The following is a 22,481-nucleotide window of genomic DNA, read 5'->3' on the forward strand; positions in this document are numbered from 1 at the left end:
AGAGAGGACTGGGGTGTCTATTGTCACACACCAGGACTGGCTGTGTGCCCTCGGGCAGCCCCTGCTTCCTTCTCTGGGCTGCATTGTCTGCCTCCATTTGTGGCCATGCCCTCTGCAACTGCTCCACTCCTGTCCAGACCCTGTGGCCTGGCATCACGTGGTGAGCTCAGCCCATGGCATCAGGAGACCGTGTTTTGGCCCTTGGGCTATGTGGTGGCTTCTCCCTGGACCTCAGTGTGTCCTTCTTAAATGGGGCAGCCAACAGTTTGTAGGCATCTTGCCAAGGGCCCCTGTGTGCATGTGTGTGTGTGCGTGTGTGTGTGTGTGCACGTGTATGTTCCTCCATGTGTGTTCATATTTAACATGTAAAAACGCCCTCTGCTCTGTCCCCCAGACCTGTTGTACATTTCACCCACAGCCCCCCATCATAGCAATAACGTTCCTGCTGCCAGGGGTTCTCGAGCCAGCCAGGCCCTGCCAGTGGGGAGGGAGGCCAAGTGGTGCCTGCCTATGAAATTTCAACTTTTCCTTTCATACATGTTTATTACCCAAGTCTTCTCCTGTCCTGTCTCCGTCCCAGTCGAATCTGGACTCACTTACCCCAGCGCGCTCCCAAATCCCCTTCTGACTGCCCAGTGTCCTTTGTATAAGGTGTCCTAATACTGTCTTTTTTTTTTTTTTAAACAAACAGTGTTTTGTAGATTTCAGATGACTATGCAGAGGCCTAGGGGACCCCCGGCTCTGGGCAGGGCCTGGGGTTCCTGCGTTCCATGGCCGAGGCCTGTGGGGGGAGGGGGGATTTGGAATTGGTTGTAAATACTTTGCATATTGTCTGATTAAACACAAACAGACCTCAGAGTTTGGTCAGCGGTTTCTTGAGTATCTATTGTGTGCTGGAGAGTGAGAGGGGGTGGGATGTGAGGACAGACTGTGTCAGAGGGGCCTTTGTGCAGGCAGCATTGGTGGCTGGAGGGCTTGAGGCCAGAGAGGGACATAATCAGATTGGAGATCTCTGGAATGCGCCTGTGTGTGCACATCCATCCCTGAGTTTGGGGAGTGACTGTGCCTGGCAGAAACCTTGCTTATGTCTGAGATGCACCAGGCGAAGCCCAGGGCTTGTGAGCAGGAAGTGTGAGCAGTTGAAGACTCTTTGCCCTGGGTGGATGGTGGCAGTTGACACTCTGGGGACCCCTCAGGGCTGTCAGGCCCTTGTGGAGTTGTGGATGTCCTCACAGGGAGATGCGGTTGTGTGCATGCTGTGTGTTTCCCAGGAGTGCTGGGCTGGGTGGGTAGGGAGTTGGTGAGACTGGGTTAGCAAAAGCCCTGGGCACCCTGGAGAAAAATCCAAAGACCCTTCCTCTCCTCCCTTCTCCCCTCCACCAAGGCACACAATCTGGGAAGTTCATTTGCAGCAGTCTATAGGAAGAAATGTCTTTTATATCAGATCACACACCGATCCATGTAAGTTACCTCTGGTCGTAGTAACACTGTTTAATCTGTATAATTAAAAAAAGATTTCAAAATCAGGATGTTTCTCGTTCACTGTCATTTTCACAAGCCAAATACCACAATGTCCGGTCAGAATGGACACCTGGAGACCCCATGGGTGAACATGTGTCTTGGGAGCAGAGGTAGGAGCATGGGTGTGAGTGTGCGCTTGTGGGTGTGCGCCTTTGTGTTCACTGGGGTATGCGTGTGGCCCTGTTTGCTCATGGGTGTCTGTGTTGGTGTGTGGACACGTGTCCAGGTGGCCTGTGAGTCTGGACGTCCAGATGTGTGAACCTGTTTTTCCTGGCCCTGTGTGCAGAGATTTGTGTGTACTGCGGGGACACCACTCTAGGTGGTTCTGCCTGAATCTGTGGGCTCCCCCGGAGGCGCGGGCCCCGATGTGTGTGGCGGGGCTCTGCTTGTCTGCGCGGGGCAGTGTGTGTGTCCGCGTGGATGCTTGTGGACTCAGGGCGTGCACGGGGCGTCGGCCGCTCCGCCAGGGCCCCCATGCACCGGGGGGCGCAAGGACACCTGCGAGCAGCCCAGCCCGGGGACGCGCCCCAGCCCCGGCGGGGACAAAGCGCTCGTCCGCGCTACCGCGGCGGGTCGGGAGTGCGCCTGCGCGGTGGTGAGCCGCGGGTCGAGCCGGGGAAGAAGCCCCGAGACCCTTTTATCTCCATCTCTCGCCGCTCTCGCCAAGTGATTCAATGCGTGTGTGTCTCTCTCTGCCTCCTCCGTCTTTGTCTCTGTCTGTCTGTGCCTCTTCAGCTCTCTCTCAGGCTCTCTGGCCCTGGCTCTCTTGTCTTCACAATTTTTTGTGTTTCTTTCCTCTTCCCTAAACCCCCTCCCCCCGCACTAATTGGTCTTCCTCTGTGTGCTTCTGATTTTCTGTCTCCGTTTCTGTATGTGTCTGTTTCTCACTGCTGCTAGTTTCTCTTTTTCTCTGTGCCTCGTGGCCGTCTCTATTTCTCTAGTCTCTCTCTCTCTGTGTCTCCGTCTCAGATTTTATTTCCTTATCAATCTCTGTACGGCTCTGGTTCTCCTCCAGACCCTCTCACACCTCCGTGCCTTTGCCCAGGCTGTTTCCACGACTTAGAGTGCCCTTTCTTTCCTCTCCGCAACCTGGCAAACTCCTCTTCATCCTTCAAAACATCTCAAAGGCCACAGACCACCTCTGGGCGCTTTCCATGACCCCCTGGAACTTGCAAGGGTGGTCACGGCCATTCACACAGCTCCCCCCCTAGAATGAGAGCTTGAGGGGCTGGGGAAATTCTGGCTGATGCACCCAGATCTAGCACACCGGGGTGCTGTCTGATCAGAGAAGGGAGGCAGGAGTTTGCTCTGTCTCTCCCACCTATTGTCTCTGGCTCCGCTGGTTTTGACTTCCTCACTCTGGCCCTCTTTCAGTTTGCTTGTTTTTTTTAATTTAGATGTTGGGGGTAGGAGTTTATTAATTAATTAATTTATTCTTGACTGTGTTGGGTCTTCGTTTCTGTGCGAGGACTTTCTCTAGTTGCGGCGAGTGGGGGCCACTCTTCATCGCAGTGCGCGGGCCTCTCACTATCGCGGCTTCTCTTATTGCGGAGCCCAGGCTCCAGAGGCGCAGGCTCAGTAATTGTGGCTCACGGGCTTAGTTGCTCTGCGGCATGTGGGATCCTCCCAGACCAGGGCTCGAACCCATGTGCCCTGCATTGGCAGGCAGATTCTCAACCACTGTGCCACCAGGGAAGCCCTGTTCAGTTTGCTTTTGCTCGACTCTTCAAGAGAAAGAGCGAAAAGGCGAGTGACTTCTCCTCTGCTGGGACCACCATCTCACTGCCCCCTCTGCCCGTTCCTGCTTCTGCTGCCCTGTTCAGTTTCCAGCCCACTTCAGGCGATTGGAGACCCTGGGACCCCCCTCGTCCCCTCCGCCTTCCCTTCCTGGTTTCAGTGGTTTTTCTCATTCTACGTGCATTTTTTTTTTCTTTTTGAGAAAAGTAAGATGATGTTTGCCCCCATGGGAAAAACAATTCCTTATAGTAGTGTAGGAAAGATACAGAAAAGCACATACAAGAAGACTGTAATTTGTGCTCTCTACCCCCTCCCTCCCACCTAGAAACGATGGGGCATGTTTCTGGGTGTGTGTCCATCTGGGCCTGTCGCCTGTGCTCTGCACAGTGGCTTCAGTGTCTCCTTGTCTCTCTCTCTGTCTCTCCTCCTCTGGCCCATAGTTACTGGCTGCCACTCTGGGCTGCTGGCCTATCGATTCTTTCACATATTCATATGTAAAACTTACACTAAAGGTGAACCTTGGGCCCCATCCTGCTGCAGCCCTGCTCGTCCGGGTGGGTGCACGTGCTCGCCTGTGGATCTGTGTCAGGCCCCCTGTGCCGGCTCTTTTTCAGCACCCCCTCCCTGTCTTCCTTTCTCCATGGTTTCACTGACCTCCCTTCCACCAGTTGCACTTCTGGTGTGTGCAATGGGTGTGTGATGTGTGCAGTGTTCGGGGCACGTGCGTGTTGCTGGTCCTTCCAGGCTGCGGCTCCGTGCTGCTGTTGGTCTCTTCGCTCATCCTCTGCTCCTTTCATCTCCTCCCTACCTCCTAAAATTCCAACTAGACCTTGTGCTGGACACACACACACACGCACACACATGGTCCCTCATCTTTTTCTCTCATCTCTGTCTTCTTTTCCCACTTTTCTCTTGGGGGCTCCAAAAAGCTGTGGTTTGCAGAGAAAAAAAGAGAGACTGACAGAGACAGAAACACGGAGATAGAGATGGAGATGGGGGGGTGGCATGGGGGTGGGGGAATCAGGCTGGGAGATGGAGCTCTGTCCGTCTGTCTGTCCATCCCAGTCTCCCCAGCCCTCCCTCCCTGGGGCTTTTCCCACCCAGTGCTGGGCTGTGCTTCCCTCAGAGTATGTCCCGTGGGATCCAGGGCTCTGCCTTCTGTCCATCTGTCCAAATGTCTGTGTGTCTGCCTCTGCCGCCACGCCTCCCCCTTGCTGTGGTCTCATTAAATGCCCTTCTCTTTCTCTGATTGTCCTGCGTGTGTGTGTGTGTGTGTGTGTGTGTGTGTGTGTGGGTGCGTGTGTCTGCGGCTGGATCTCTGTGCCAGTGGGTCTGTCTCTACCTCCCACCTCCAACTTCCTGCAATTTTATTAAATATCCTTCTCTTCTTCCGTTTCTTGCTGCCCTCTCGGTGTGTGTGCATCTGTGTACATGCATGTCTGCGAATGAACCTCTCGGCCACCCCTTTCCCCTTCCCTGGGATTCCTGGGACTTGGCTTCTGGGGTCACTTTCTACTCACTCCCCATCCTGGCCCCAGACTCAGCCCCATGCTCCCTCCAACCTCTGCATCAAGGCCTCCCTCCTGGACAGTCTCCCTGGCGACTATCCCCTGGACAACTCATCTTTGACCCTCAACTCAACTCCTGTCCGCTCCTGCCCACTCTGGGGAGGGCTCCACCATTCAGCCTCCAGCCCTGGGCCGCACTCACCATCACTCACCCTCACTCTGCCGTGGCCTTCCTTTTTTTCTTCCCACCTCTGGCCCTGCTCAGAATCCTTTGTCTCCGGTGGAGGAAGCCCCATGTCCCTCACCTGCCATTCCAGGCCTTGCCAGGCTGGCTCCAGTTGCCGGTGGCACGCTGACTGCCTGACACGTCTTTCCTTCCTTCAGCCTGGACATCTACCTCCTCCGGGAAGGCCTCCTGATTGCCCCTTCCCTGGCTTCCCTTGGCTCCAGCACTCCCTGCAGTAGCGTCCTTCCTAACCTTGGCCTCGTGTTATGCAGTCCCAGGCTGGGCACCCAACCAGGACCCCGTTATGACGTTCATGGGCCCTAGTCAGCTTTGCCTTCATGGACCCCTTTCTCCATAAAAAATATTTTAAAAAATTCTATTTTATGACAACATTGATATAAAGTTGAATATATTAACATATATGAAAACATTTTCTTTGAGTTAAATTTCATTTTTCTTCCGATTTTAAAAGAAATTAAAACATTTTTCATGGGCACCTAAAGGTATGGTGGGCTGCAGGTTTACTGAGCGCCTTCTCTGTGCTGACCATGGGCAATGGCTGTTGGGGGCAGGCTGTGTGTCCTTTGTACATTCCACCCTCTCTGAATCTCTCTTCATCTCGACTCTGCCCCCTGCGGACTGCCCTTGACTTCCGTTTGAGTGCATCAAAGCCACATGACGTATTACCCGGCCTCCTGAGTCTCTCTCCCTCTCTGTCCATTTCTCTCACCCTAACAGGTTTGTCCCTTGCTCTGGGGTCCCCTGTTCATTCATTCATTCCCCCAACAAACATGCGTGGCCCTGGTGTCTACGTGTCTGCCGGGGAGCAGGGATCTGGCTCCCTGTGTCTCTCTCAGGCCTTCTGCCCTCCCAGATCTTCGGGCTTGTTGAATTTCCAATGTGGGCTCTCTCCCTGTAGCCCCCTCTCCTTGCCATGAGCTGGGGGCAGGTGTTTCTTTTCATTCCCTAGGCTCTTCATAAAGCACTCATCATGGAGCAGCTGCCCCTGCCCGGCCGTGTGCGCGTGTACGTGTGTGTTTGCCTGTATCCGCGAAGTGCATCACCGCCCCCCCTGCCCCCCGACTACCCACCAGCTCCCAGGAATCTGCCCCACCCCCATACCTCCATCTAGATTATTCCAGCTGTGCCTGCCCCATCTTGCTGTTGCCCTCCAGGGCTCTCCCTCCCTCCGCCCTCCTCAGCCTTTTCCGTCCACATTCATCCTAAATGCCTTCCAGCTTTGCTCTCACTCAGGTGTGTAAGCATTCATTGAACACGTTTCCGGTGGGCACCTACTGTATACCTGACCCCGGTTGGGGTTTAGGGGGTTGGGGGGAGAAAAATCTGTTGGGGAGCAGCCGTGGACAAGGCACTTAGTGTCCAGAAGGACAGATGAGCAGAACAGATGCAGAAAGGCCCACGGTCCCAGTAGAGTAGAGACGGGGTCCTGAGCTTGAACAGAGCGTCCGGGAGGGCTCCCCTGAGGAGTGGGCTGAGTGAGGCCCGGGGGCAGCAGGTGGAGAAGCGGGGCGGGGAGGGAGGGTTGTGGCCGGGCGGGAAGCACTCCAGGCAGCAGGACAGCCATGCGAAGGCCAGGAGGTGGGAGCCAGCGGGCTGGGGTGGGACAGCCACCGAGTCATCACATCCCCTCGTTTCTCTGCCCACCCCCCATTCTCCCCCTTTTTAGGGGGTGTGATTGTGTGTGGGGGAGTGAGCGAGAGGGAGACAGACAGACGTACAGACCAGTACCGGGAGAGGGCGAGAGAGGTGCGCGGAACTCCACTCTCCCGCTCTCTCCAGCTTGCTCCTTCCGCCTTCTCTCTGGGGCTCCTCGAAACCTTATCTTTTCTCTGGGCTTCCTGCAATTGTTTATGTATGCACACACCTGTGTGGTGTATATGTGGCGTCCATGGTCCATGTATGTTGTTCATGTAGTATAGTGTGTGTGGTGTGTGTATGTGGTGTGTGTGTGGTGTGTGTGGTGTGGTGTATGTGTGTAGTGTGTGTGGTGTGTGTGTGGTGTGTGGTGTGTGTAGTATGCGTGGTGTGTGTGTGTGGTGTGTGCGTGGTGTGTGTGTGGTGTGTGTGTTGTGTGGTGTGGTGTGTGTGTAGTATAGTGTGTGTGTAGTGTGTGTGGTGTGTGGTGTGGTGTGTGTGTGCATGGTGTGTGTATGCCTGGTGTGCGTGTTGTGTGTGTTGTGCGTGTTGTGTGTGTGGTGTGTGTGTGCGTGGTGTGTGTGGGGTGTGTGGTGGGTGTGTGGTGTGCATGGTATGTGTGTTAGTGTGTGTGTATAGTGTGTGTGTAGTGTGTGTGGTGTGGGGTGTGGGGTATGTGTGGTGTGTGTGTGGTGTGGTGTGTGTGTGGTGTGTCTGTGGTGTGCGTGTGGTGTGTGTGGTGTGTGTGTGGTATGGTGTGTGGTGTGTGTGTAGTGTGTGTGGTGTGTGTGTGGTGTGTGCGTGGTGTGTGTGTGGTGTGTGTGGTGTGGTGTATGTGTGTGTGGTGTGTGTGGTGTGTGTGGTATGTGTGGTGTGTGTGGTGTGTGTGGTGTGTGTGGTGTGTGCGTGGTGTGTGTGGTGTGTGTGTAGTGTGGTGTGGTGTGTGTGTGTAGTATAGTGTGTGTGTAGTGTGTGTGGTGTGTGTGGTGTGTGTGTGCGTGGTGTGTGTGGGGTGTGTGGTGGGTGTGTGGTATGCATGGTATGTGTGTTAGTGTGTGTGTATAGTGTGTGTGTAGTGTGTGTGGTGTGGGGTGTGGGGTATGTGTGGGGTGTGTGTGTGCGTGGTGTGTAGTGTGTGTGGTGTGGTGTGTGCGTGGTGTGTGTGTGGTGTGCGTGTGGTGTGTGTGTGTAATGTGTGTGGTGTGTGTGTGGTATGGTGTGTGGTGTGTTTGTGTGGTGTGGTGTGTGTGTGCGTGGTGTGTGTGTGGTGTGTGTGGTGTGTGTGTGGTGTGCGTGGTGTGCATGGTGTGTGTGTGGTGTGTGCGTGGTGTGTGTGGTGTGTGTGTAGTGTGGTGTGTGGTGGGGTGTGTGTGGGGGGTGTGTGTGCGTGGTGTGTGCGTGTGGTGTGTGTGGTGTGTGTGTGGTGCATGTGGTGTGGGGTGTATGGCATGTGGTCCCTTGCTGACCCCCTGGCTGCTCCCTGAATCCAGCACGGGCTGTGTGACGGTCCCTCCCATCCATTCAGGCATCTTTCTTTCTTTCATTCATTCCTTTGCTTGCTGTGTCTTAAACCCCCAATCTAGCCGGTCCTCAGAGGCAGCCCTGGGTGGCCTGGGTGCCTCTCTCTCTTCCTCTGCTGATCTTTCTCTCCCTCTGTCATTTGGCCTCCATCTCTGTTTTCTCCTTCCAAACTCCCTTCTCAGGGTCGCTCCTTTGGTTGTAGACGTCTGTGTCCTTCTTGCATTCGTGTCGGTCAGTCATCTCTCCATCCCCGCTGCCTTTCTCCTTTTCTCTCTCTTTGTTTTCCTGTCTTTCTTTGTCTCTGTGTCTGTGTCTCTGGCTTTCTTTTTGTTCTGTTCTTTGTCTCTTTCCGTCTCTGCCTCTCAGTTTTAGCTTGACTCTACGTGTTACCTGCATTAATTCGTCTTTTCTGCCAAGATGTGACTGCACAGTCGTCTGTGTGCGTGTGTGTCTGTGTCCCACAACATGTCCCCCCATTCGCTTACCCACCCCCCGAACACTTGTGTAGTATCCTCAGGCTTGAGCGTGTGTCCGTGTGGCCAAGCCGGGGTCTGGCTCATCTGACCCCTGAGGCTCCGGCTCTCCTGTCCCTGTGGCTTGTCGAATTCCCGGTGTGGGCAGCCACCGCCACCCTCGCTCCAGTCTGGGGGGTGCCTGCCATCGGCTGGGGGCTTTGTTTCCTTTCATGCCCCCAGCTCTTCCTAGATCACTCATCATGAAGCAGCTGCTCCTTCCCTGGCTGGTGTGTGTGTGTGTGTGTGTGTGTGGACACAGAGTGACTCACAGGGACACAGTTGCCCCCTGCCCGGACCCCCTCTCCTTGGGGTCCTCGGCTGTTGTGCTCATTCTCTGAGTCCTTTGCGTTTGTCCCTATGTTCAGTCAACTCCCTGAGCCTCTCCTGTGCTGGGGGTGATTGTGTGTGGCCACCCTGTCTCCCAGGCGGTTCTGAAAGCTGCCTTGGCGCTGTGCGCCTGGATTCACAGAGAAAGGTTGTGTGTGCATGTGTGTGTGTATCTGTGTGTGACAAGCTGTCTGTCACTCTGTCAACTGGACTACTTTACCTAAATCCTCTGCTCACACTCGGGCAGGCAGTTCCTTTGTATTTTCTTTCGGTCAGCACACGTTGGACACCCCCTGTGAGTGTGTCTGTGTGTGAGTGTGTGTGTGTGACACGTCTCCTCTCACCCCTTGCTCTCTGCTCGTCCTCCTTTTCTCCGGCTCCATTCTGATTTTTCCACACACAGTGGAATCTGTCTCTCTCCCCACCTCCGCTTAAGGCTCTCTTTCTACCTCCACATCCATCTCCAAGGCTCTGTCCCTTAAGGCTCTCTTTCTACCTCCACATCCATCTCCAAGGCTCTGTCCCTTAAGGCTCTCTTTCTACCTCCACATCCATCGCCAAGGCTCTGTCCCTTAAGGCTTTCTTTCTACCTCCACATCCATCTCCAAGGCTCTGTCCCGCGTCTGCTTTCGCTCTGCAGATGAGCATCTTTCCGTCCATCTAGCCATCCGCTTGTCTGTCCGAGAGTTATTTCCGGGCCCTTTTCCTACCGCCTTTCCTGGGTCCACTGTCATCCTTGCCCTCTGGGCCGTCTCGGTGCCCACGCCAGCCTCTCTTGCCCCCTGTCCCTGGGTTATGAGCTCCGGACCAGAGCACGCGGCTGCTCCCGGGCCCCTCACCAAGCCCGGCCCCTGCACCTCTGAAGTCCACCCCAGCCTCAGCTCCTTCCCAGCTCCCTTCTCCCCTTCTGCTTCATGCCCATCTCCAACGGGTCACCCTGGCCAGGCCATTCCACGACTGGTGGTGGACGCCTTCTCCAGGAGCCCCCATCCTCGGTGCCTCCGGCTCACGGGGCCAATGTTGGCGACGTCCTTCCTGCCCTGTGGAACCCCTTCCAATTCAGGTCTCTCTGGGGTCGCTCTCTCTTTCCATGTGAGGGTCTAGGCATCAGGCTTTCTCTCTTGGTCGCATTAGCTTTTTACTTCTTCTCTTGTCAGACTTTCTCGGGGTTTGTTCTGACCTGGACACTGTTACATCATTTGTGTGTGTGTGTGTGTGTGTGTATCTGTTCCTCTCTCGCCACCTGACATTCATCTTTTCTTCCCTTTCTTATCCTCTTTCTCTCATTAAAAAAAATTGAGGTATAACTTATATACCATAACATGCACACATCTTCAGGGAAAAACCTCGATGAATTTTACCCATGTCTACACCTGTGGATCCACATCCCGGAGCAAGAAACAGACCCCTCAGCAGCCTCCTTCTCGCTCAGGACTACCCCCACCCCTCAAGGGAACAGTTATTCTGACTCTAGTACTGTTTATTATTATTGTTTTAAATCCAAAAGTTGATGGGGATTTTTTTTTTTTCTCACTGTATAGATGCGTGACATTCTGTCTATTCATCTTGGAACTTTCTTAGGCGCAGTTTCCCTTCTGAGAGTCCCTCATGTTTGTTCCTCCATTTGATCAACAATTACTGAATACCTCCTGAGACGGGGCTGTGTGTGTCTGGCTCGCTCCCTCCGCCCCCTCCCGCCCCCCGCTGCTCCACTCTGCTCTCTCCGCTCTGCGCCCCGTCTCCCCAGTCATTATTGAATTCTGCTTCCATTCTGTGTGTCACTGCAGGGGTGTATGTGTGCGTGAGAGTGTGTTTGTGTGTGTCCTGCTCGCCCACTACCTCCCCCTCGCTCCTGCTTCCCCCACCTCTGCCTCTTTCTCCTCCTCTCCCGCTCCTGGGGGCTCCATCTAGAATTTTCCAGGTGAGCCTGGCTCTATTTCTCTCTCTCTCTCTCCTCCTTTCTCGCCTCACTGTCTCTGAGAGTGGGTGGGTGCTGGCTGGCAGTGTGTGTGTGTGTGTGTATGTGTGTGTGTGTGTGTGTGTGTGTGTGTGCCGGCCTGGCCCTCCCCTTCCTGCCCCTCGCAGCTCCCCAGCCCCCTTTGCAAACTCTATGTGGTCCACAGGCAACCCGCTGCCATCGGGGTCTCTAGCCAAGCTGAGCCCCAGACCCGTGCACCCACCGCGGTCCGTCTCCCCACCTGCAGAGCCCCCCTCCAGGCCCCCGCCTGTCTTCCCATCCCATCCTAGGGCTGTCTTCATGTCGGCCCCTCCCTCTCCCTACCTGTCTGGTGGCGTTTTGTTCCTGACTCCCTGAAATGGCTCTAACTGTGGCCTCTCCCACCTTCCAGCAAACCGGGGTCTGGCGCTGCACCTCGGGGACACCGTCCCCTTGACACTCCCCCTACTTCCCTGCCGGCTCCTTCTCCATGTCTTGCCCCGCACCAGCTTCCCTGTCATCTGTCACCTGTTGCAGTGCTCCGGCCTTCACTTGGCCCCCCAGAGTGACCCTATGACATCAGGCAAATTTGGTCGTGCATTCAGTCAACAAACATAGTTGCTGCCCCATAGCAGGGTGGGAGGCCATGATGGGGACAAACATCCCCTGCTGTGTCGCAGGCCTCAGAGTCAAAAGCATATCCGTGACTGGGCACCCTGGTGTGGAGGGGGGACCCCGAGCCTGGTGGGCGGCGGGTGGGGGGGGCGGGCACCTGACCTCACACCGTCTCCTCATCTTCACCTACTCACTTCTATCAACTTCCCTGTCCTTCCATCTTGCCCTTGTGGGTGTCCTGCCTGTCTCTCCCCCAACGTCAGTGTGTGTGTTTCTGTCTTACTCAGGGTGAGGGGCTGTGTGTCTCTGTCCATGTGAGGTCTGTCTGTTTGTCCCTGTGCACCAGTGCGTGTGAGTATCTGGTCCTAGTCTGTGTGTGTCCGTGGATGCGTTTGTGTGTGTGTTTGACTGTCTGTTGTCTGTATTTGTGTGTATGTATCTGTTTCTCTGTGTTGATATGTTTGTGTGTTTATCCGACGGTCTGTGTGTCCTGACCTGGGTTTCTGGTTGTTTCTGCCTGTGTGAATGGGAGTGTCTGCTGGTCTCTGTGTGTGTTCTGCTGTGCGGCAGCTGTCTGTCTATGTGTCTGTGTGTGCGTGTGTCTCTGTCTCCTGTCTGTGTGCAGTGTTGAGTGTATGCGGGATGTCTGTCTGTGTATCTCAGGGAAGGCCCCTCCTGGCTGTGTCTCCACGTGTTGTGAGGGTCACTGTGTCTCTGGCTGTGTCTCTCTGAGTGGAGGGATCTGTCTGGGTGATTTTGTCTGTGTGTCCTTCCCTTTCTCTCTGGGGGCTCCTTGTCTGTCTGTCTGGCCACAGATTCCCCCACCACCCGCCCATCTGGCTCACGTGTCTCCCTCCCCATCCTCTTCCTTCTCTGCATCCCCCTCCTGGGGGCTTTGTCGGGGTTGCACGTCACCATCTGCCCCTGGCAGCCTCGCCAGCCTGAGAGCCGGCGGTGTGTCACACCCCGTGAGCCCTGCGTGGGTCGGGTGTGTGCGTCATCCCTAGCGCCTGGCAGCATGGGGGCCTCGCCTCGCCGCTCCTGCTCTCCCTCGGAGGCTCTCTCAAGCTTTCTTCTCCTTTCTTCAGGGGTCAGGCCTGCCTCTGTGTAAGTCTGTCCAAAGCTCCTCACTCTTTTGCCCCTCCTGTTGCTTTTATGTTGCTGAGTGAGTTTGTTGGGGAAACTTTCAGGGTTTAATAAAATCTCCATCAACCAACCCTGCGGGGGGCAGAGCGGGCAGCGCTTGGGCCTGACAGGTCCTCCTTGTCCTTCTGTTAGTCCCACTGTCCTTATTAGGGTCCATCTCCCTGAGGGGCGCCCCCTGCAGAACCCAGGCTCTCACCATCACCCACACGGAAGGCCCTTGGCTCCAGGCAGGGCTCTGCTGCTCCCTCCTCACCACCAGCCCCCACCTGCCACCCCTTCTGCTCCAGCCACCCCGCCCTTGCCTCTCCTTGAATGAGAGGTGCTGCTCCCACCCCAGCGCCTTTGCAGGTGCAGTCCCCTCTGCCTGGAGCTCTCTCCTGAGATCTGTGTGCCCGCCCATCTCCTCAGGTCTCCGCTCCACAGTCCCCTCTTCAGAGAGGCCTCTCTGGTGACTTAATCTAATGCAGCATCCTCTGTTTTAGCTCTCCTTACCCCTATCCTGCTCCTGCTGTCTTTGTCTTCAAAGCACTTTTCCCTGCCAGCTGTCATCTTATTTTTTAAAATAAATTTATTATTTATTTTATTTATGGCTGCATTGGGTCTTCGTTGCTGTGCACGGGCTTCCCCTAGTTGCGGCGAGCAGGGGCTACTCTTCATTGAAGTGTGCAGGCTTCTTATTGCGGTGGCTTCTCTTGTTGCAGAGCACGGGCTCTAGGCACATGGGCTTCAGTAGTTGCGGCTCGCGGGCTCTAGAGCAGACTCAGTAGTTGTGGCGCACGGGCCCAGGTGCCCCGAGGCATGTGGGATCTTCCCGGACCAGGGCTCGAACCCGTGTCCCCTGCATTGGCAGGCGGATTCTTAACCACTGCGCCACCAGGGAAGTCCCCCAGCTATCATCTTATGTGTGGATTTCTTGGGTTATTTTCCATCTCTCACACTATCCTCTCTGCCACTGTGCTGTAGGCCCCAGGAGGGCATGGAGTGTCTGTTCAGTGCGGTGTCTCCAGCTCCAAGAACACTGCCCGGCCCGTGGAAGTCACTCAGTACATGTTCTCTGACTGACTGAACAATCTAATTTCTAAACCCTGCCTGGCCAGGATGCAGGGACGTGCCTCTTCTTGCCCACCCAGTCCCCAGGGAGGCAATCCCTAGCTCCCACCTCGCTACCCAATCTGCTCTCACCTGTGCCTAACTGGTTCCGAAATCCCTTGGCTGAACCACCTCTCAACCCCAGCGCCCGCTGCTCGCACCTCACCAGCCCCCACTTGAGTGGCTGATACCTGCCATCTCTGTCCATCTCCGGTCTCTGATCTCACCCTAGGGGGGACCAGTCACAGCTCTCCCACCTCATAGGTCCCCAAGGCTCCCATCTCCAAGAAGTATTCAAGCACACCCCCCCATCTCCTCTCCTCAAGCTTCCAAGCCCCTCCCCCTGCCACACTCCCTCCCACCCGCCCACGCGCCTGCATGCCGCTACCCCCTCTGCAGGTGCTGGTCCCTCCACCTGGAAATCCCTTTCTTCACATGCCTGCTTGGTGAACTAGTTTTTATTTTTTAATAAAACAAAAATTTTTTATTGAGGTTTTATTGAGGTTAAGGTTTATTGAGGTTTTATTTTAATGGTTAATAAAATTAACCGTTTCAAAGTGAACAATTTAGTGGCATTTAGTTGCAGTTATTCCCCATTTCCCCTCCCCCCTTCCTGTCCCCGGCAACCACCAATCTGCTTTCTGTCTCCGTGGATTTGTCTATTCCAGACATTTCAGATAAACAGAGTCCTACCATATGTGACCTTTTGAGTCTGATTTCTTGCGCTTAGTGTAATGTTTTTGAGGTTTATCCACGTAGTCGCGTGTGTCAGGACTTTGTTCCTTTTTATGGCTGAATAATATTTAATTGTAAGGAGAGACCACACTTTGTCCACTTTGCCTCTTTTTGAGTCTCAAAAGCCCTCCTGTCTTGGGACACTGGGCCCTCCCCTTCCTGGCCCTCCCGTTCCTGGGATGATCTGGGCCACCCCTGGCTGACTGCACACCCTGGACTCCCAAGGCTGCATCTCCCTCCTTCCTGAGCCACCTACCATGACCACCTCTTCAATCTCACTGCCATTCCCCTTTGCCAGCCTGCTTCCTGCTGCCCCTTGGCTGGCCGGCCATCCCCGCTTCCCCCAGATCAAACTCCCCAGACACCAGCACCTTCTCAAACATGCCTCTGACCATGTCTGTCTACCCACTGCATCACTCCCTGGCTCCCCACCCCTACCCCAAACGAAGCCCAGGCCTCAGCCGCCACTGTCTGCCTCTCAAGCCTCCTCCCTCCTCCATCACCCCCAAGCCCGCCACCCAGACCCGTCCCCTGGCATTCTCACCAGGTGGCTTTGTGCTCCCTTTAAGCATCAAATGCTTTGTCATGTGTGTGTGTGTGTGTGTGTGTGTGTGTGTGAGTGTGTGAGTGTGTGTACTGTTCTGTCTGTCCACCACACTGGACTCCTCGCTTTCTCTGTGCTCCAGCCTTGGAGCCCCGTCCTTGGCCCCATCTCTGCGGGGTTCTTGCTTTTGTGCTCACTCTGTGAGCCTCCTGTGCGCTGGGCTGTGTGTGAGTGTGTGTGTGTGTGACTCTCTTCTCTTCCCCTCCCTCCAGCCCGTTCCCTCTCTGTCTCTAAGGCGTTACAGAAGCCTGCCCTTGCTCTGGGAGAGGGAGGAGGAAGAAGGGAGAGGGGCGCCCCCTCCCCACTTCCCTTCCCTCTCTGGGCTTTCTGTCAGACTCTCCGCCTCTCAGCCTCCGCGTGTGTGTGTGTGTGTGTGTGTGTGTGTGTGTGTGTGTGTGTGTGTTTTCAGCTCTGTCTCTGACTCTGGGTCTCTCCTTCTCTCTCCCCATCACGGCTCTTTATCCCTCTCCCCCTCTCTGCCCCGCACCATCTCCATCTCTGTCTCTCCGCTCCCGCCACGCTCGCCCTTTTTCTTTGTCTCTTAGCCTCCCTATCCTTCCTCCTCGATTTTTCCAGATGTGTCCATGTCTGACTGTCTCACGCCACGTATTTCCCTCAGTCCCTCCTCTTCTCTCGGGCTCCCCTTCCTCCCGACCTCTGTGTCTCTGTGTGTGTCCGTGAGTGTGTCTGTGTGTGTCTGTGAGTGTATCTTCACATCCGGGTCTCCTTCCACTCCCTTCACCTGCCCCTAACCTGCTGGAACTCCCAGAGGCACCCTGCCTGGGGAGGCTTGTCTTCCCAATGGCACCCCCAGCTCTGACTCCATCCCCTTTAGGGGCATCGTGCTTGAGGGGTCCTCACACCCCTGCCACACATCTGGCAGGAACCACAAATCTAACCCCACCCTCTCCTCCTGAGACCCCATTGAGTTGGGGATCGCTGTCATTCCTCTAGTTGCTCAGGTCAGCCTGACCCTCCCCCCACCCCCATGGTAACCTGTCCTGCAGATGCTGTTCCCTACGCATCCACCCACCTCTCCCCCAACCCTGGTCAGGGCACCCCATCTCTCCCTGGAAGGCGCCACTGGTTTCCTCTCTGGCCTTCCTGCTTCTCCTCCCTCCTCCCAGGGATCACAAACAACACCCAACCCCCAGGCCCTAAATCCCTTAACTCTCTTTGTACAGCGAACAAAGCCAACTTCTGAGCTCTTCCAGGCCCTCAGGCTCTGGCTGAGGGGCCCCCCCGCAGCCTCCCTCGCTTGTCTCTGCCTCTGTCTGTGCCTCTGCCTCTCTCTGCTCCTCTCTCTCTCTCATGCCCTCTGCTCCTCCAAGCCTTTGTCCTTGTGCTCAAGCTTCCCCCTTTGCCCCATACCTTCTTCCCCATCTCCCCCACCCCGGGCCCTGCTTTGAGTGTTTGGGCTCTGGGACCCTCCTCTGGGAGACCGTCCCCTGCCCGGGCCTCTGGGTCAGCCCAGACTTGCCACCCAAGATTGCAGTAGGCAACCTAACCCTAGGCTCCCGTGCACACTAGGTGATCAACAAATGCGCCCGCAGTCTCCTCCAGGAGCTCGTCCTCTCTGTGTGAGTGCGGGTATGTTTGGAAGTCTGGGGCTCGGAGCCTCAGTTTGCCTACTTCCTCTGCCCCCACTGCTCCCTGCTCCCCCTCCTCGGGTCTGCCCTCAGTCCCGGAGGGCTGCGCGAGCGGGCGTGTCTGGCCGCTCCCCTGCTTGCTCTCCGTGGCTTCATCTCCATTCAATCTCTGAACCAGTTTTCTTTCTCTTTCAAGGCACATGTTTTCTCCTGATCCGAAAAGTAATGCATCCATCTTCATTAATAATCTTTTAGAAAATACAGAAAAGCACAGAGAAAACAATAGAAGTGCCCTACTGATCCCGTTTCCTGGAGGAGGGGCCCCTGGGAGCGTGCTGGGGAGCGGACCCTGGGCTGGGCTATGACCAGGGCCCCACCTCGCAGTGCCCCTCATGCCCCCTCCACCGCCCTTCCTCCTGTCTCGCACTCTCTGCCCATCTCAGTCTCTGTCACTGTCTCCGGTCTGACTCGGAGCCCCTCTCTGCGTCTCTCTCAGCCTGTGCCTCTGTCTCTGGGTTCCTGTCTCTGTCTGCATGGGCTCTCGCTCCCCCTGGGGGGTCTCACGGATATCCACATTCATTCATTCATAAAGCCCGTCCTGAGGATGCCCAGACCAGGAGTGTGTGTCCGTGGGATGGTGGGTCTCCCTCCCGCCACTCAGGCCTCCCTGAATTTTGCCCCCCTCTGTGTGAGCTTCAAGGGGTGCATGTTGGGCTTGTGTCCGTGTGTCTGGCTCCCTGGACACCCATCTACTTGATTGTCTGCTGGCCACCTCCCTCTCTCTGCAGCCTTTCAAAATCGCCATCTTGCTCTTGTCCCATTGTGTGCGCCTGTGTGCATGTGTATGTGCGTGTGTGCATGCGTGCGTGTGTGTGTGTGTGTGTGTGTGTGTGTGTGTGTGTCCCTCCACAGGCTCTCGCCTCTCTCAGCCTCTCTCACTTCCTCTCTGTGGTTTCCTCACAGTTTGCTCTCCCTCTGTCTCCGTCGGTCACTCCCATTCATAAGTTCTTTTGCTCATTCAAAAAACAGAGCATCATTTTTTCTAAATTGTCTGCCAGGAACACAAGTTGCATTATTACCTTTGTAATAAGAAAAACCCATGAACCACAACCACCATCAGAAAAACGAGGGCATAAGGGGCCCGTTGTCAGCAGCTGTGCTGAGTCATGCCCTCGGCTAGAGGGTCGTGCGTGTGTCTGTCCATCCATCTCCAGGCTTCCCTGTCTGCCTCTCCTTCCTCCTCCTCTCCATCCTTTTCCTTCCTTGGAGATTTCTGGAATTTCACTCTAGCTGTTCATGCTGTGCGCCTAAAGCATGGGCCTGTGTGTGTGCGGGAGTACTGTGATCGTGGAGGAGTGTGTGAACGTGTGAGCCCGTGAGTGTGCAAGCGTCTGTGGAGGAGTGTGTGTGCGTGTGGTCTACACTTTCGCTGCTTCTTTGGCAGGCTTTATCGGCCACCCTGCCTCGGATGTTTTCTTTCCCTCAGAAATGACATTTATTGTTTTCCTTTGGTTTCAGGAGTAATATGTGTTCACCACAAAGAAGGTGGGAAATACCAGAAAGAACGTGCAGGAGAATATGAAAAAAAAATCCCCTGTAATCCCACCTCCCAGAGGGAAAGGAACCACTATTAACATTTGGAGATCTTTTTGCAATGTTCCTTGTATCTGTGAACCTTTTCTCTCGGCGTGAGTTTTTCTCTGCAAATTTGATTTCACTGTTTTTACTTATCTGTTCCTTCAGGAGCATTTGGGCGTCTCCACTTGGGACACCCCTGTGTGTCTTTGTCAGCCTGTCTGAATGGTCTGAATGTCTTTGTCTGGGAAGTTCTGTCTGTCTGACAGTCTCCTCCATCCCTCCCTTCCTCCTTCTGGGGCTTTATCTGATATGTGTGTGTGTGTGTGTGTGTGTGTGTGTGTGTGTGTGTTGAGAGAGAGAGAGAGAGAGAGAGAGAGAGGAGAGGAAGCTAGATAGAGAAATCCAGAGAAAAAAATAGCGAAGGGGTGTTGGTTAGAGATAGAGAGACAGAGAGCCCATCCTCCCTCCCCTCCCTTCCCTCTCTCTCTTCTGCTGCTTCCCTCAGGTTGCTGGGTGCCTTCCATGTCCCACCATCCCTTTTTCTGCCCTTGTCACTTTGTTCTTGGGTTGCTTAAGAATGAAGAAGAGCTGGTGGCTGCGGGTGGGGCTTTCGTGGGTAACGCAGTGGAGCCAGGACACGGGACAGAGGTTCTGGGAACTTTTCCTTGTGCAGCCCGGGAGATAAGGGTGGCGGAGAACCAGGTGCCGGGGCATGGAGGGGCTTCACTCTTGTTTCAGTCTCGTGAGGGCTGGGGGCCGGGAAGTGGGACGTGGTTCACGGGCAGCAGGAGTGGGGTGGTCTGAGCCCTCCCAGCCTCTACCCATGGCCCAGGTCGCCTCCTGCTGAGAACTCAGCCGTCTCCTCTCCATTTGGGTCTTCCTGTGCCTCCTGCCTCTCACCGAGACACAGTAGATAAACAAGCCTCTGGACTTTGGTGCCCAACGCCTGTTCACATCTTATGCTGGTCCTCAGAGCAGAATGAGGATAACAAGAGTTCTGAGGGTCCGTGGGACGGCTCACGTCAGGGATGCTCAGTGCAGTGCGGTCACGTGGCAGTGCCCAGTGCATGCTGGTTAGTGCTGCTGCCTCTGTGTTGGCATCCTCTCTCCTCTCTGGCTGAATCACAGCTCACCCTACCCCACAGGTCCCTTCCTTCCTTCCTCCCTCCCACCCAGGTGTGGCTCCTCTGAGGACTTAGGGAGCGAGGGAAATCAGGGAGGCCTGTGGGCAGTGGGGATGGGGGAGGGAAGGCTGGTTGGGAAGCCTGGGGACACGAGTGACCTTCACAACACGGAGTGCCCACCTTGAAGGCTTTGGCTATGGCCGTGCCTGGCCTGGGATGCAGTTCTCCTTCCTTTGTCATTCTCTTTACGTGGCTCCCTCCTCTGCTTCTTTCTGGTGCCCCTCCTGTCACCCCCAAGGGGGCATCCTTCCTTGAAGCTCCTGTAACTTCCTGGGCATATCCCTGTTGCTGCTGTTACCATGTTGTCCTATAACAATCTATTTCTCCCATGTCTGTCTCCCCCACGAGACTGGGAGTGACAGAAAGAGGAGCCAGTCTGGTGCTCAGTTCCTCTCTGGAGCTTTGGCCTCCCTCACCCAGCACAGGGCCAGGCATGAGCGAGGCACTCAGGGGATGCCGGAGAGAGGCTGGAAGAATGAATAAACCTTTCTCCTCCACCTGCTGACTCGTATGCATCCTTCAAGGCCCAGCTCAAATGACCCTTCCTCACTAACGTCTTTCCTGACCCCGTATTAGTAAATGGCTTCCTCCTGGGCTCTCTCATAAATGTGGCTGTTAAAACAAATCTCAGGTCACATCACTGTTCCCTTTTTGTATATCTGCCTTCCTAAAGGCTGTGGGTATTCAGGGGCAGAGTGAGACAGAATATAACCACAGCAGCAAGAACAACAACTAATCTCATATAGGCTTACTACATGTCGGAAACTGTCCTAAGTGCCTTGCCTGTATTTTTCATTTAACCCTTACAATATGATTCTTGATACTATTATTATCCCCATTTTACAGGTGGGGAAACCAAGGCTCAGAGAGGTTAAGTGACTTGTCCCAGCTCACACAACAAGTAAGTAGTGGAGGTGGGTTTTGAACCAAGATGTCTGTCTCTAGAGTCACCCTCTAAATGATATGAGGTGGTATTAAGCATTTTTCTCTCAAAGTGTCAAGGGCCCTGAAGTCTTTCTCTTTTCAGCATCTCCTGTCTTACCCTGAGCCTGCTGTATCCTCACTCTGCCCCTTCTCCCTGGGCAGTGCATCCCCTGCTCCTGCAGTCCACAAGGATAAAGACATGATGCCAGCATGTGTCTCCATCTGGGCCTCTCCACGGATGCCTGAAACCCACCATCTTGTCTCTGTAGCCCCCAAACATGTTTTTCTCCTGTTCTCATTAGCGCCTACTGGGGGCAGCAGCCAGGAGCCCAGAGTCATCTCTGATTCCTCAGCTCCCGCAGCCCACAGCCATCTGTCTGGCTTCCTGCTGACGCTCCCTCTGGGAGCCCCTCAGCAGCCCCTGTGCAGCCCCTCCTGCAGCGTAGCCCCCTCCCGGCCCCCCACCTCTGCACTCATCCCTCCACTTCTTACTCCAACACCTGTCACCTTCCCAAGTCCCCTCGTCTGTAAATGAAGCCACAGACAGCACGTTCCTCATGGGGTATCACAAGGATTAGATGAATTTTGAAAAGCTGTTATGGAAGGGCCAGCCTCACCATCCGCAGTTGTTATTAAGGATTACATGGATAGCTGTTATTAGAGATTTTCTGAATGAATGAATGAATGACCCAGTGGGTGCGCCTTTCTTCTCTTCCTCGTCCTCCTCTCAGTACCCGCTTCCATCTCCTTGTCTGACATGCTGTACTTTTGGAAGGATGGCTACCCTCTGAAAAAAAATTTGCATCCCTCCAGCCAGCGTGCAAATCTCTCCCATCCTAGAAAAAAGATCCTCCCCGTGACCCCACCTCTCCCCTAACTACAGCTCCTTCTCTCTCCTCCCTTCTCAGAAAAGCTTGTGGGAAGAGTTGCCCTCGACCCCAAATAGCCCTACCTCCCCACACTGTGATCAGCTGCCCCCTATCAAGGTCATTGGTGTGGCCTCCATGCTGCCAGATTTAACGGACATTTTAATTTTAGTCTTTGCAGCATTTCAGCGCTGTTCTCAGTTTCCAGGACATTCATCCCCATCTCTCTCCTGTCTTTCACGACTGGCCACTGAAGAAAAGCTGGGAAACCCCTTGTAAGTGCTGATGAAATATTGGTGAGCCAATGGCTCAGTCTTTGGATATCCTCTCTCTGTGTCCCTCTGGTCTCTCTCTCCTTACTTCCTTGGGGATCTTGATTCATCCAGTCCTATGACTTGAAAACCCAGCAAGCCCCATGCTGTTGACTCCCAGCCTGAACCCTAGACTCTTACACCCACATCTCCACGTGGGAGTCTACAGGCAACTCAACTCTAACATGCTCCAAATGAGCCCTTGACGTCCACTCCCCAAGCCTGACACCCACCTCGCCTCCCTCACTTCAGTACCTGGTACAACCACCATCGGAACCTAAAACAACGTATCGTTGCCCTCCTTCATCCCTAGACTGTGTCCCCAGCCCTTCTCATTTCTCTTCCCACCTGTTTCCCTGCCCCCGTCTCAATAACCACTCAAATACCATGACTCCTGACGTTTTATTTCCTGCCTAATCATTATTTTGAGCCTCAGATCTGTATGATCAGTCATTTCCTAGATGCTTCCACCTGGCTATCCCTCCAGGCACCTGCCACTCCATGTGTCCCAAAGTGGACTCAGCATCTTCCCTACAGGTACTCCTCCTGCTGGGCTCCCTGGGTCGGTAAACAAGACCACGCTGTGCCCTATCATGAGGGTGGTACCTCCGCATCCCTCTTGACTCTGCATTGTTCTCTCCACCTGCTTGCTGGGATGGTCATTTTCCAGTCTCCCATTGTGTCCCCTCAATCACTGAGGATTGTACTTCCTGGTTCTTCTCTCTGTTCCTAGTCCTGTGGCCTTCCTTGATGACTTCACCACCCACATGGATGGTGTAGCCAACACCATGTTCTTGACCTCCCAAGTGCTAACAATCTCGTTCTCTACTCGACCTCAACCATGATCGTATCTTTGACCTTGCAACAACAGCTCCAATTCCAAAGTCCCAGCT

Source organism: Phocoena phocoena, chromosome 15 (assembly GCF_963924675.1).
Source record: "Phocoena phocoena chromosome 15, mPhoPho1.1, whole genome shotgun sequence".
NCBI lineage: Eukaryota > Metazoa > Chordata > Mammalia > Artiodactyla > Phocoenidae > Phocoena > Phocoena phocoena.